Below are 13,807 nucleotides of genomic sequence, written 5' to 3'. Positions count from 1 at the left end.
TAGTATGGATGAGGAGAAGTCCTGTAAGGCTATAAGAAAATACTGAGCTAATCATGCTTTTAAAGTGAGACAATATGTTGTCCCAGAATACCCCAACAAAAAATGGCAACAGGTAAAACAAATATTCAATCATGGTCTAGTATAAACACTAAGGCTTTTCTCTGCTAGAGGCTTTCAAAAAAAATTAAGTGAGGCAGTGGGTGGAAAAAAAATTTCTTAAAAAAAATTTTTCCCTAGTGGCCCTTCTATTATTATTATTATTATTATTATTATTATTATTATTATTATTATTATTATTATTATTATTAATAAAAGATTTACCAGGTTAGTAGGTTAGAAAGTCCTGGCTAGCTCGACATTAAATATTGTAAAAAAATATTATTAGTAATCTAGTCTTGAAAAAATTATATAATTGGATTTATTAAAAATTATAAGTATATGAAAAATTATAAGTTTTGGAAAATTATAATTGGGTCACAAGTCCTGTTGCAGTCTCCATTCAAATGTAGAAATATTTTGGACTGAATAGGCCTAATTTGGGGGGCTAAACTGTGGATGACTAATATGGGGACTTTTGACTATTTGGCTATTTGATTGCTATTAATTTAATATGGGCCATTTATAAAGTTCCACCACACTGCTCCCAAATTGATAAGCAAAATATTAAGAAGCCTCTTAACCAAATAATCAAAGCAGAGTTTATTCATGAGATACTATTGAAAATTAAGAATACAGGGAAATAAAATGTACAACCTGACTGCTTTCCTGTGGTCTCTTTCCCACTTGCTGCGCTTTGAACTTTTTTTAATACAATAAGGGTCTCTGCCGCTTGCCTTCGGGCACTCAGGTACTTTATTCTAACTCCAGCCCCTTTCACTTTGTAAATCTCCCTGATTCTAACTTTCCTCTCCTTACTGCCACTGCTGAACCCCTGTGTTTCTCTCTCACTGACCTTCTGTCTGTCTGCTCTGTCAGCCTGCCCTTCAGCCTCTCTTTTGCCACCCCTCTAATCTTGTCTGCCAGCCTTTCCTCCTTGCTCCTAGTCCTGCGTTACTGTTGTCCCCCTTGACCTCTTCTTCCTGTCTCCTTGTCCGATCTCCCTCAGTCTAACCCCCAGGTCTATATATACCTTTCTTTTCTCCATTCAAATCTTGGGGCTTCCTGCGCCCCCACAGACCAAGCTAATCCACTAGCCAGGGTTGCGGCAGGTGGGGGGGGGGGGGTGTGCGCTCCAGCCTCACGTGCCTCAGCACAGGCTATCCGGGATCTTTCAGATAGCTTGGCTCAGGTCAGAGGGAGTTAGGGGCTTTTTTTCCCCCCAACTGTCTTACCTGGCTTCTTGTACAGCCCACAGGGCTTTTTGGCTCAGCTGAAGCAGAGGGGGAGGAGAAGAGAACCTGAGGGCCTAATGCTTTCTAATCTCAGCCTAAAGGTAGGGTCCTCAAATCAAAATAAATTTCCACAGAGATTTAAAAGATTTAGAGCTTCTACTCTAGTCTAACTGCATAATTTTACAGAAAAGGAAACTGAGGTCCAGAGAAGCTAAATGACTTGACCAAGGACAACAAATGGCAGAGGTGAAATTGGAATCCAGGTGTCTTTGGACTCCAAATCCATCAGCTTTTCCATTGTACCATGCTGATCTCTAACAATTTGTATGGTTCCTGAAAGGATTCAGATTTAGACCCAATACAAGAACTTTCTAGCCATCAGTGCTCTTAGAAAATGGAATGATCTGGCTCATTATTTAGTGATCCTTCCTTATTATTTGCATTATTTAATGGGTTTGCTAGGGGTTCGTGCTTAGTATAAAGGTTGGACAAGATGAGTTCTGAGGTTTTTGTCAACTCTAAAATTTTGGGATTTGGGAATTCAATCATCAGTTTTGTATCTTTTGGTTCCTTATAATCAATCAAATTAATGCTTATCACCATTGTTAGGAGACAAAAAGCATAGTATGACTATTTGAACTTTCTGTGTGGTTGACTTCTGGAATAATAGGAATTTGGTCTGTTAAAAATGTAGCACATAATTTTCACTGGCCTCTTGGCTAGTCATAAATTTATTCCTGAGGAAATCCTAAATCACCACAAGTTATACCCATACCCTTTTTTGCCAGTTGGTTGGTTAATTTGCTCAAGGCTTTCCTCAAGTAATCCTAGCATTCTTTAAGATTTCATCAATTGAAATGCCCTTAAGCAAGGCTGCTAAAGTCAAAATTGCATTACTAGTGATGGCTTGTTTATAGACCTTTTTCCAGATAGTATAGGCAATAATTCAACATAATGCAACAATGAAATCATGAGATGTGTTGGTTGTGCTGCACAATCATATAATAAGGAGATTGTTTTTCAAGTTACCATAATTGACATCATGTCCACATTAAGCATTAAAAGAAAGCTATGGACAGCCAGAAACTGTGGAAGCCACTCAACATCAGGACTGGCTGACCTGATGTGACATACTCTATGATATAAAACAATGCAAGCTACTTTTGAAAAAACGAGTGTTTAATATTGAAAGAAAACCAAAATGCTGCTTTATTGTTGTTGTTGTTGTTGTTGTTTTGTTTTTTGTTTTTTGTTTTTTGCGGGGCAATGGGGGTTAAATGACTTGCCCAGGGTCACACAGCTAGTAAGTGTTAAGTGTCTGAGGCCGGATTTGAACTCAGGTACTCCTGAATTCAGGGCCGGTGCTTTATCCACTGCGCCACCTAGCCGCCCCCTGCTTTATTGTTTACATGCTCTCTATAGTAATTTTAATAATGTAATAACACTCTAAAAGGAATAAAAGACTCACAATACCCCATAAGTAACCAATAGAGTTCTCTTCCCTGTACAGTGAAGTCTTGCTTTTGCACAAGATGCTAAAGTCATCCGGAGTAAATATCATTATGTGTTTTAAATTTTAAATTACTTGGGGCTAACACATAAGAAATACCCTAACACATTAGGGAATATGTATTTAAGCTCATAGAGAAATATATAGTTCAACTTTATATCGTTCTACTCTGATGACTTGGATTCACCCAAAATGGAACAAAGTTTGGGGTTGTTGGATAGGCAGTCAGTCAACAGGCATTTACTTTGTGCTAGCCAATGTTATAAACTCTGGGTATACAAAAAAGGTGCAAAAATATGGCCTCTGTCTTCAAGAATCTCTTATACTCATGGGGAAGACAATATACAAATAACTATGAACACACAACATACACGTATAATAAATGGAAATTAACTGAGAGGGAAGAGGTGGTTATTCTTCATGTTCAAAGATGACTAAAATGACATCACTATGTCTTGGTCAAGGGCCAGGGTATCCAACCGTGGCTGATATGACCTTGGATGGCTTTACCACAGGTTGGGCACAAAGAGTTCATACGAGCATTTGGAGAGATGTCTCTCAATTTGCATATCTCATATTCCTTTTGAGCTACCACAGTTCAGCTTTGTTCATATAGCACAGCTCCTTCTTCTCCTTCTCCTTCTTCTTCTTCTTCTTCTTCTTCTTCTTCTTCTTCTTCTTCTTCTTCCTTCTGTGGGGCAATAGGGGTTAAGTGACTTGCTCAGGGTCACACAGCTAGTAAGTGTCAAGTATCTGAGGCCATATTTGAACTCAGGTCCTCTTGAATCCATGCTCAGTGCTTTATCCATTGTGCCACCTAGCTGCCCCCACACAGCTCCTTCTTTGATGAAAGCATAACATGTTTGGAGGTCCTGTGCCAGTGTCTCCCATGTCATGCAGTATATTCCGGAGTTCAGAGAGATCCTGAGAGTGTCCTTGTATCGCTTCTTCTGACCTCCGTGTGATCACTTCCCCTGTGTGAATTCTCCATTAAATAGTATTTTAGGCAAACATAAGTTTGGCATTCAAACAACATAGCCAGTGCATTAGAATTTTGCTCTCTGCAGTAGAGTTTGAATGCTTGACAGATCAGCTGAAGAAATGGCCTCCATGTCCAGTACCTTAACTTTCCAGGTGATTCCAAATCTTGCTGAGAAATTAAAATGGAAGTAATTAGTTTCCTGGCATGGCACTGCTGTACCATTCAGGTTTGACATACATACAACAATGAGGTCAGCACAATAGCTCTGTAGACCTTCAATTTGTTAGGCAGCCTAATGCCTCTTTTCTCCCACACTTTCCTTTTGGAGGCTCCAAAATACTGGGCTAACTCTGGCAATGTATGCAACAACTTCATAATCTATTTAAAGACCATTTCCCCTGGTAACTCTAAGTCTGCAACCAAATCTTCATTCCCTAGTATGCAAGGTTTGGAACATTTATCAATTATTAGAAAGAGGAAAGTGTTGCGCTTCTGTGTCCAAAAGACAGGGTCCTCCTCTTACTGCCTGTTTTTCCTATTAAAAGGTATTTGCATTGTGTGATAGGAGCCTTTTTGAAGAATAAAATTGTTCACCTCCAGCCATTAAGAGGCTACACCCAATGCTGGTCTGCTTACTGTGGGAGGCAGGGATAATGACTCACCCTGTGGTCAAAACACACGCAAAATATACAGAAACTTTTGCAAAGGTGATTCCACTCATGTAATATGTGCATGTTTATGGACAACATAAAATACATTAGACATGAAAGACAAACAGCTCTTGTTGCAAGAGAAATCAGCAGGGATTGCATCCAAATAGCAGCCCTGAATGAAACAAGGCTGGCAAATAAAGGCCAGTTTAACAATGTTGGAGCTGAATACAATGTTTTTCTGGAGAGACAACAGTGAAGAAAAGAACTGTGAAGCTGACTTAGGTTTTCAATCAAAACTAATCTAGTCAACAAGCTTGTATGCTGTTAAGGGCTAAAATTCTAGCTAAACTGTCTAAAATATCTAATGAGTGGTCGCCAATAAATTATAAGCTTTAGCAAGAGTTAGACTTTTAAGCATTTATTAAGGAGAATAAGAATTTGGTAAAGAGAGAGAAAGGCCTAGATTCCTATCTATTAAAGGGAGAGCACATTTCTAGCTCCGCTCTCCACCAGAGTCCAAAGGAAAGAGAGCGAGACTGTGCACCAGTCTCTTCCTTCCTCCTCCCACTAGCCCGCGTCACTTCCTTTTCCAAAGAAAAGACTCCTGGTCTTGCCCTCAAAGACCTTCGCTTCATGGGTGGAACTCTTCTACAGTAAGTCTCCAGCAGGTGGCGTCATTCCAATCGTTACAATGCCTACTAAAAGGAGTGAAAGATGGGCTCATGACAATGTGATTGCCACTAGCAAGAATGTGCCATGCCCCCATCATCAGTGTCTATGTTTCCACCATGATGAGCCCTGATGAAGTTAGAGAAAAAATCTGTAAAGACCCAAAGATGCTTATCATCAATGTGCTAAAACAGGACAAGCTTATAATTCTGGGTGACTGTAATGCCAGAGTAAATACAGATTATCAGACATGACTGGGAGTCCTTAGAAGGAATGGAGTCAGAAACATCAACAGCAATGGTCACTTCCTTTTGAAGACCTGTGCAACTCATCACCTCATCACCAACACTGCCTTTAATTTATCTTATCTCAATAGAAATTCATGGATGCAGCATTGTAGCAAACATTAGCATTTAGTAGACTATGTAAAGAGAAGAGACAAACAAAATGTAAGAGTGAAGGCAACACTTGGTGCAAAGTGCTGGAATCATCATAGACTAATTCTTTTCAATCTTAATATTTAAATTCAATAAATTGAAGCCCTAAGGCAAGACAACTAGCAGAAGACTTAATCTCAACAGATTAGAATGCTTTTCTGAGTGGGAACAGTTTGCTGCTAAATTGGAGGAAAAGCTGAGCCAACACATTTGGGAACAGTGGAACAGAAAAGGAGTGGACAGCTTTCAGTGATTTGGGGTACAGAACAGCATAGACTCATCTGGGCCAGAATATTTGCAAACATCAAGATTGATTTGAGGAAAATGGGGAAATTCAAAAGCTGCTAAATGAAAAATGAGAACTCCATGGGGTTTACAAGCAGGATGATTCATCTGTCTCTAAGAAGGTAATATCTAACTCCATCAAAAGTAAAGTTCAAGTGAAGCTTAGAGAGACGCAGGATTCTTGGCTCTGTAAGAAGGCAGATTAAATTCAGTTTTACCCTGATAGTAATAATTCAAATCACTCTTATGATTCCCTGAAGGCACTTTATGGGCCAAAAACCTATTGTGCATTCCAACTAGTTAGTGCTGATGGAGCCACATTGATTAGTGATAAGGACATGTTCCTAAGAGATGGGCTGAACACTTCCATAGTGTTCTCAAAAGACCCTCATCAATCAATGTTGAAGCCATTGACCATTTACCTTAAGTGGGTCAGTCTCTCTCTAGCAAAACTTCCAACTTAAGAAGAGCTTTTTAATGCTACTCAGATCTTCTTTTGTGATGAAGTGCCTGGTGATGATTCTATTCCAGCTTAGATTTACAAGGCAATTTACAATAATTGGTGCATGACACAGATGATTGTGCATTCAATGCACCCTCTGAGGCTGAGATGAAACAAAGTATGGATTGATCTTCCACTGCTTGTGTTAATTTTGGTCTAACAATTAATACTAAGAAAACACAGGTTCTCCACTAGTCAGCACCACACCATCCATATGAGCCCACTACTCATAGATAATCTGAGTGAAATGTTCTGCATTATATGGCAAGAATTTTTCTCCTAGGAGTTCATCTCTATAAAGGTAAAGGAAATAAATTGTGCTGTGACAATCTCTTAGTCATTGCTGGCAAGATTATTGCCAGAGTCCTCCTTATATAGGCTGATCCTTCACCTGGAGGATGGTCATCTACTTGAGAGCCAGTGGGTCTTCAGAAAGGCTTGAGGGAATACTTATATGGTGCTTGCTGCCTGACAACTCCAGGAGAAATGCCAGGAGCAGAACAGAGATCTGTACACAATTTTCCTTGATTTGACCAAAGCTTCTGATACTGTCAGTTGTGAGGATGTGGAGAAATTTATGACAAAAATTAGGTGTCCCAAAAAGTTCATCAATATTGTATATCAGTTTCATAATTGTATGCTTGCATGGGTTCTGCATAATGGATGATGTTTTCACACTTTCCCAATCACCAAGGAGTGAAACAGGACTGCGTGTTTGCTCCTATGTTTTTAGCATGATATTTTCAGCAATGTTGTCAGATTCCTTCAGTGAAGACAAAAACAGCATCAACATAAGCTACCACATTGATGGTAAATTATTAACTTGAAAATACTACAAGCTAAGACTAAAGTGGAGGGAGAGTTGATGCATGACTTTTTGTTCACTGATGATTGTGCACTCAAATACAGCCTCCAAGGCTGAGATGAAACAAAGTATGGATTGATCCTCTAGTGCTTGTGTTAATTTTGGCCTAACAATTAATACCAAGAAAACAGAGGTTCTCCACAAGTCAGTACCACACCATCCATATGTGGAACCATCAATTATGGCAAATGGAGACATTGAATGCCGTGGATGTTCACGGCAGTATACCTTGGCAGTATACATTTTTTTTTTTTTTTAGTGAGGCGATGGGTATTCAGTAACTTGCCCAGGGTTACACAGCTAGTAAGTGTCAAGTGTCTGAGTCTGGATTTAAACTCAGGTTCTCCTGAATCCAGGGCCTGTGTTCTATCCACTGTGCCACCTAGCTGCCCCCAGTGGTATATTTTCTAGGGATGTACACATAAATGATAAGGTTGATGCCAGTGATAGCTCAGTGTTTGGGAGGCTCTGAAAGAAAGTGTAAGAGAGAAGTGGTGTTAGACTGCTTACTAGCGTTGTGTATTTTTTTTTGGTGAGGCAATTGGAGTTAAGTGACTTGCCCAGGGTCACACAGCTAGTAAGTGTTAAGTGTTTGTGGCCAGATTTGAACTCAGGTACTCCTGACTCTAGCTCCAGTGCTCTATCCACTGCGCCACCTAGCTGCCTCAAGACTGCTTACTAAACAGAAGGTCTACAGAGACATTGTGCTCTGAGGTCCACAGACATCATTGTTATGTGCCTGTGAAACCTGGACTGACTACCAGCTCCATGACAGGAAATGAAATCACTTTAACTTGATTTGTCTTAGGAAAATTTCTGAAGATGGCCTGGAAAACTAAGGTGCTGGATACTCAAATCCTTTTAAGGTAGAGGACAGGATCAGAAGTAGCAGACTGGCATTGACAAAGAACCGTGCTGGCCTGATTGTTTTGGTTTTCAGTTAATCAGAGAGTCTAACACCAATGCAATTCAGTTAAACAATTGCTCTATTGCAATAAAATGAATCCTACTTGTATCTCAATTACGTGAGTGCAAGTTTAATTCTTTAAATGAGGAGATCCAAGAACCACCCCACAAGTGACACTTTATAGCTCTCAACTAACAAATATTCAAACTCTACTGCAGAGAATGGAACTATTATGGGCTGGCCATGCTGTTCAAATGCCAAAAGTATGTTTTCCTAAAAGATTATTTTATAAAGAACTAACATATGGCAAGTGCTCACAGGGAGGTCAGAAGAAGCAATACAAAGACACTCTCAAGGTCTCTCTAAAGAACTTAAGAATTGACTTGTGACATTTTCAAAGATTTCGGAGTAGTCACAGAAAAAGCTCAGAGAGGAAAGATTGAGTGTCATATTCAAGTAATAGCAAGTAGTCAACTGTTGCTATGGGTAGAATATACAGAAAGCAAAACATAAGATAACTGGGAATGTAAGAAGGGGACAGGCAACCCCCTTTTAATTAGATCCCCACCAGCTGAATATTTTACTCTACAAGCCCAGCAAAGATAAAGACCCTTGTTCCTCTATACTGAAGCTTTAGTCCCTTTACCCTTTTCTTCTTAGCACTAGGGCTGTGTGTACATTTTTCTCTCTATTCAAGAGACTTGCTACTCAGTAAACTCTCTCCTAATAAAGCTGCTTCTCTCAAACTTTGAATTTAGTATTATTCACGAGTATACTCTTGAGTCTGGTCCTACCCAGGAAACCCCACCCCTTCTCTTATAAGGCCAGATGCAATATTAACAAATTTAATGTTCCTTGACAAGGCAAGCCACAGAAACTATCAGGAATGTGCCTAGAAAGCTGAGATTCAAGAATGCACGCACGTGCATGCACGCGCGCGCACACACACACACACACACACACACACACACACACACACACACACACACACACACTGTTCTTCTTCAAAGTCACCTTTGACTATTGCTTATTGGTGAAAGAATGGACCTCTTGCTCCCTATTGGAGCCTCTGAATTTCTCATTTAATAACATTCTTGAGAGTCATAAAATAGCAAAAGGCCCAAAGTGTTCCATTGACTCCCTTTGATAGGCCAGAACTAAGAGGTGGATCTTCCCCAAGTTGTCTGCCCTAAAGCCAAGCCAAACAATTTATTTTGAGGGCAATCCAAGACAATCCTACCTCAGCAAGGTTACAATGGGAATGTTAACATCTTCCATAAGGTGATGCTTTCAAAAATTCCCAGAGCTCACTTCCACTCAGTTCATAAGTGGATCTAGGCATTCCCTTGAGCAATTCCTTATATGACTAAGAGGGAATCATTAGAAGGTTTTGAGTTGTGGACTAAAAACGTTGTGGTATATGAATGTAATGGAATGCTATTGTGCTGTAAGAAATGATCAGCAGACAGATTTCAGAAAAATTTAGAAAGACTTAAGAGGACTGATGCTTAGTGAAGTAAGCATAACCAAGAGAACATTGTACACAGTAGCAGCAATATTATGTGATGATCAGCTGTGATAGGCTTAGCAGTTCTCAGCAATACAATGATCCAAGACAATTCCAAAGGGTTCATGATGCTCTCCACATCTAGAAAAAGAACTGAGAAATCTGAATGCAGGTTGGCCCATACTATTTTTACTTTTTTTGTTTTTTTTTTCTTGCTTGCTTGTGGTTTTTCCCTTTTGTTCTGATTCTTTCACAACATGACTAATGTGTAAATATATTTAATGTGATTGTACATATATAATGTATATCAGACTGCTTGCCATCTTGAGGAGAGAGGGAAAGGAGGGAAAAAATTTGGAACTCAAAATCTTATAAAAATGAATGTTGAAACCTATCTTTACCTATAACTAGGGGAAAATAGTATTAAGATTGAAAAAAAGCTACAGAATCAAAAATAGTACAAAAGAGAGGGATGAAACCCATGTATGGGGCTCAAAATCTTACGCTAAACTGACAAAGAACACCTAACATTGTAAAGCTGCTTAGTTAGGTTTGACCTGGTAAGGGTTAGACATTCTGTATCAACCTAGTGTTACTAGAAGCACAAAGGAATAGTCATTACTCTTACAGAATAAAACCATGTCATATCTTTTTGCCTCAAATAATTCACAGAATAGTCTTTAAATTGAACGACTGCCATATTTATAGATTACTAAATTTGACCTAGGAAAGCTAGGTGGTACAGTGGAGTCAGGAAGACCTGAGTTCAAATACAGTATCAGGTACTTACTAGTTGCATGACCCTCAACAATTCACTAACCCTGTTTGTCTCCATTTTCTCATCTGTTAAAAATGAGTTGGAGAAGGAAATGGCAAATCATTCAAGTATCTTTGCCAACAAAACCCCCCAAAAGGGGTTATAGTCAGATCTGACTGAAAACAACAAAAAATTTTGATAAACCACTTTTATCTCATTTTTCTGTTAAAACATATATAGGTCTGATGCCATCCTAAGCAGGTAGATGGCACAATGGATAGAGTTTTGGGCTTGGAATCAGTAAGACCCCTGAGTTCAAATCTGTTCCCAGATGCTTACTACCTATGTGAAATTAGGCCCTGTTTCCTTAACTATAAAATGAAGATAAGAACAGCATCAACCTTAGAGGTTTTTTGTAATAATCAAATGATATAGTTGTATAGTGTTTAGCACAGTGCCAAGCACAAAACTGCTTTTTTAAAATATTTGTTTGTTTGTTTGCTTGACTTTTTTCCCCATCATGTCTGACTCACCATGATCCCATTTGGGCTTTTCCTGGCCAAGATAATAGAATGGTTTGTCAGTTCCCTTTCCACTTCATTTTATAGTTGAGCTGAAGCAAACAAGAATAAGTGACTTGCCCAGTGTCACACAGCTACTAAGTGTCAAAGGCCAGATTTGAACTTAGGAAGAGGAGTCTTCCTGACTTCAGACCTGTCATTTTATCCACTGAGCCATCTATCCACCTAGGCACAAAGTAGGCATATAAAATGTTTATTCTTTTCCATATCTAATGTATGTACTTATGTGATATGGTTTTTGTTTTTGTTTTTGATAAGACCTTCCACTGTGCCTCATTGTTAGAAATATCAATTCATCAAGCAAACAGTGAAATGTTGTGGGAGTCACTATGTATCCTTAGTCATGAAGCTTGTTCCTACCTCTTGACCTAATTATAAATACTCAGCCTTTCTAAGCCCAATATATCCTATTTCTTAGTCTATGTTCTTATTGCCACACTGTGTTAGTCACCCAGGCTACTCATACACTCCATTTTCTGGGATGGAATATATTCCTTGGAAGCACCTCCATCAGAGAAGATAGTGTCCTATGATATTTGTTCACTCCAGATAAACCCCATTATTTAAGGCTCTGATTTCTAACCATATAAATGTATACCATCACACATTAATGGCACCTTTTCATTTCCCTTTGTAGTTGAAGACTTCTCCTCCATGTCCCATAATCAGCCCCTCTCCTCTTCTGCTCTTAGCTTACTCTTTTATGGCTCCGCACACTTGTTGAAAGACTGAAGGAATTGTTATTACTTCTTTCTTTGCTCATCTCCCTACTGGATGAGGTACATTTTTAGCTTTCTTCTAACCCTTGCTTACCATTTCCCTGATGGAGTAATTTACTGATCATTCTAAGACCACTCCTCTTCCCCAAAGGATATTGATTCCCATATAGAGAATTGTGGGATTTAGTCCAGGAAATTATTAATTCAATGTTTCCTCCTTTCCTTTTCCTGACTATTTCAGATCCTTTCATCTTTTAAGCCTCTTAGATCTTTTGTGATTCTTAATGATCCCTCTTCATTACTTTTATTCCTCAATCAAATTTCTTTCTTTAAACAAGAGCACAGAAACATGATGGAATGTATTTCATGGATCAGTCTTTCTTTAATAAGTGTGTTTATTTTTACCTTTCGTGTGTTTTACTTACTTTTTCTCATACTTTTAATATTCTGCTAACCTCTGCTTTATATATTTTTCAATAAACAAATAAAATACCTTTTTTTGTTAAGGTTCCACTTTTTTCATTTATGAGTAGGCTCAAGTTTGCAGATTATGTTATTTTGGGTTGCATCTTAATCCTTGCTTTTCAGTGTTAACTTCTTTCATACTTGTTTTCATTCACTAATGTCTGCAAAGTGATGCTTGCTTATTTGAATAGGTGTTCATCTATACTTGAAGAACTCTCTCCAAGCTGCTTATAAATTTTGTTGTTAGGCACTCAAATTCAATTAGTGCCTGCACTGAAATTTCAACTATAGGGACAGCTAGGTGGCACAGTGGATAAAGCACCGGCCCTGGGCAAGTCACTTAACCCTCATTGCCCTGCCAAAAAAATATTCAACTATATACCTCCTATACACTATAAACCCTCCTCCAAAATTATCTATGAAGTCAATCAATCAGTATTTGTATTCTAAAGTTCTCAGCAGTTTTCTGATACTTGTTTCACTATAATATTTATATGTGTGAGTGGTTGTATATGTGTTTTTGTTTTAAATTTGTTGTTTTTTTCTGGAAGAAAAATGTTTCCTCAAGTTACCTCTCAAAAAATCTATATTAAAGATTGGTTATCTCGGCTCAAGTCAAATTCATGGGTTGTTTTTTTTTTAATTGTTGTCTTTTGGTTTTGTCCTCCCACAATTTTGTCTACTTTTATATTTCTGAGTTGCAAATCTGTCAACCTCATTTGCCAAGTGGAGAAATTCTCCATCATCTCTGTTGTCTTCCTTAATTCTCTTTTGAAAGCACTTATTTTTAACCTAATTTCCATCCCAATATCTTCTATTTGATTATCCCTTTTAGTTCCTTTTATCGTCACCCTAGCTAAGGGATCCATCAGATGTATTCTGGTCTTGTTGTAATATCATCCTCATTGATCTCTCTGCTTTCAGTCTCTCCACTCTCTAATCCATCTTCCATGTAGCTGCCCAAATAATTCTACTAATTCATGGCTCTGACTATGTCATTACTGTGCTCAAAAAACTTCAGTGATTCCTTATTATCTCTAAAATGAGATACAATGTTTGACATAATTTACATCATTTTACCTTTCCAATATTATTTCACATTAATTCTAGTCACATACTCTAGTCAAGCTGCATTATTCGGTATCTGTTCCCCAAACTTGCACATTCTATCACTTGATTCTGTGGAGTTGCACTATCTGCTACCCATGTCTGGAATGCATTCCTTCTGACTTGTATCTTTTCAAATACTTTTCTTCTATCCATATCTCCTTCAGGAAGCCTTTCCTGATTTTCTCTGTTGAAAGCTATTTCCTTTTTTCCCAGTTTTTTTTTGTTTTGTTATGTTTTTGTTTGTTTTTTTAGTGTTTTTTTTTTAGTCACGTTTTACTCTTCATTTTCTTGGTAGTGGTTTGCCATTTCCTTCTCCAGATTATTTTACAAAGTAGGAAATTGAGGCAGAATTAAGTGGCTTGCCCTGGGTCATATAGTTAGTAAGTGTCTGAAACAAGATTTGAACTCAGGAAGATATATCTTCCCCATGCAAGGTCCAGCACTCTATTCATTGTACTACCTAGCTTTATTTCCTCAAAGTTGTATTTGTTTATCTGTGTTCAAAGTCAATTCACTGGGGGCAGCTA

Source organism: Dromiciops gliroides, chromosome 3 (assembly GCF_019393635.1).
Source record: "Dromiciops gliroides isolate mDroGli1 chromosome 3, mDroGli1.pri, whole genome shotgun sequence".
Lineage (NCBI taxonomy): Eukaryota > Metazoa > Chordata > Mammalia > Microbiotheria > Microbiotheriidae > Dromiciops > Dromiciops gliroides.
Note: the sequence above shows the minus strand (reverse complement) of the source record.